The sequence below is a fragment of the Camelus dromedarius genome, chromosome 6 (assembly GCF_036321535.1).
Source record: "Camelus dromedarius isolate mCamDro1 chromosome 6, mCamDro1.pat, whole genome shotgun sequence".
Lineage (NCBI taxonomy): Eukaryota > Metazoa > Chordata > Mammalia > Artiodactyla > Camelidae > Camelus > Camelus dromedarius.
In genome coordinates, this window is record NC_087441.1 from 54,054,320 (window position 1) to 54,056,838 (window position 2,519).

Below are 2,519 nucleotides of genomic sequence, written 5' to 3' on the forward strand. Positions count from 1 at the left end.
AAGCAAGCTCAAGCCTATTGCTGCTGCATTTTTAGGGTTTGTTTAGGTTTTTTAATTTTTATTTTTAAAAAACCTTAATAGGTGAAAAATAGGTGAAAGATAAAAAATCTTAAAGATGAAACTATTTAAGATTCCAAATTTGAACTTTACTTGGTTTAATAAACCAAATGCTCCCATGTGGAATTTAAACAAGAATTTAAAAAAATAACCAACTCGATGCTGCTAGTGAGAACAATACCACAGCAAAAACAGGAAACTCTTCTTTCCCGTAAACAAAGGCTGCTGAGTGGAAAAGTGAAAAACCCAGGCTGCACCAAGAGAGAAGTCAGCTGGTACACGGACACAGCTGAGAAGCGAAAAAGAGAGACTCATGGGTGCTTGCTGATGCTTGGCTTCTGTCCTGCCCTTGGGTAGGTTTCTGTTACTTGCAGCTAGAATTACCTTTACTATGATAATAAGTAATATCAAAAGCTAGGAAGTCTTAAAAATGTAATTCATGACATACCTTTTGCTGAAAGGAGCATGTTGGAAACACTCAGATGCTGAGATTTGTTTACCTTTCAAGGTTGAACGTGAGTGTCCTCATGACAGAATACTAGGGCTTTTCAGGAAGGGCTTGGGAGTCAGAGTCTGACAGGGAGACGCCGTCAATACCAGATCTCTTATCTTGACAGCACTTCTGCATCCCATAAGATACTCAAAGAAACCAGAAGTAGAGACTGGAAAGAGAAATTGAGAATTGAGCATAACTTGAGAAGACATAAGTAGATTTATATGGGTGAAATACGAAAGAGTATCTCATCTTGAAATTGCTTTAACTGGTAGACGGAGAATAGATATGAAGGTGGGTGGATTTTCAGGCACCTGAAAATTGTTTGAGGAAGGAAAACGAATGGGTGGATGAAGATAATGTGGAACTAGTGTGATTGTGAGGCACATAAAAATATATGACTTGAGACAATAAACATGGAGAGGGCAGGATGTGAATGTTCAGACTTGTTCAATTTAAATACTTCATAAATTTTGTTTTGTTTTCTCTTCCATGCCCTAGAAATGTAAATGGAGATATTTCCTCACCATCCAGAAGTTTGAAGAGACAACCCTTCCTACCCTTGAAGAAAGAGAAAATAGTTTTAAGATTTAGGCTCTGGGTATAATGGGCCTTCACAGCTCATTGCGAAAGAACAAGAGGGATTAGAGTGTTTGTAAAAAACAGAATAGCGTGGAGTAGCTGAGGCAGAAGGGGGCTTCCTCCACCAGAAATGAGGTTCCCTAGGAGTAGGGAGTAGTGGGGCGCAGAGCACGAGGAATCTGTAGTTCCAGGAATGGCTGCAAGGTGAGCCTGTGGAGGTGAGATCCGAAGTACCAGGGTTGCCGTTCTCTTGGAAGATGCCCATGTCCTGATCAGGGCACGTGAGCAACAAGTTTAAGAGACTTTGTCAGGCTCGATTAACAAGGATGCCTGCAGCAAGCCCAGCAAAAGGGATGCTAGAGGTCTTCTTTCTTCAGAATCCCAGAGGGACTTCTGGTTTCTGACGAAGCCCTGAGATGGGATTAGGGGGCCTAATAATGACCCAAATAGAATTGATCTCCCCTGAGATAGGCTCAGAGGTGGAACTTGGATTGAATTCATGAAAATTAGATAATTTTTCCTTTATCTTAGAGGTTACGGACTGAGTTTCTTACTAGTGGCATAGTTTTACCCAGTGTTGGCCTCTGTCCAGACACTAACAGTACATCTGCTCTTGTTTTCTGTGAAGGTAATTTAGATGCACCCTTTCCTAGGAAGTCTGTATTGTTTTCCTTTTGGAACCCAACACCTGGCCATCTCGCTCTTTTTTTTTTTTTTTTTTTTTGTCTTATAGAATCTAACAGAAATACTGAGAGTGAATATAATTACCCTTGATTTATAGGATTACTCAAATATATGGACGTATTCCCTACCCATCATTTCTTTAATTCTGGTTTAAAAGGATTCAGTGTTAATGCACATAATGAGGGTTTATTTGATAGAGTCAGGCTTAACTGCATTTTGTCACTAATTTCAGGTGTCCCATCTTCTAAGCAGACTGGACACAGGGAATTCAGATTTATACACGCAACTGATCTGTTTTGCATAATTGGAAGCCTAGAATTTAAGTAAACATGTTTTTGGCTGAGGTCATTCCTGATTATAAAGTGATATCAAGGTCCCACTTTGTCTTTTTTGTGTTAATTCTCAGATAAAAGGCCTAGGGTGTGGAGTAGTAAAGTTTTATATCTCTGATGACAACTCAGTGGTCTTGCCCTGAGAGACATTTCTGTGATGTAGAAGCAGCAGGGGGCAGATTTGTATTTGATTTGGGCAAATGCTACGAACAAAATGCTGAAAGCTTTGCAAAGGAAACATGAACTCCAGGGTGGAGCCAGCACTGTTGTAGATGTGGTTGTGTTTATAAAATGTGTTGGGTCAGATGTGGAAGAGGGAAGGAAGGAAAGATACTAAATTTGTTTGAAGAGTTATTGTTTCCTAATGATAA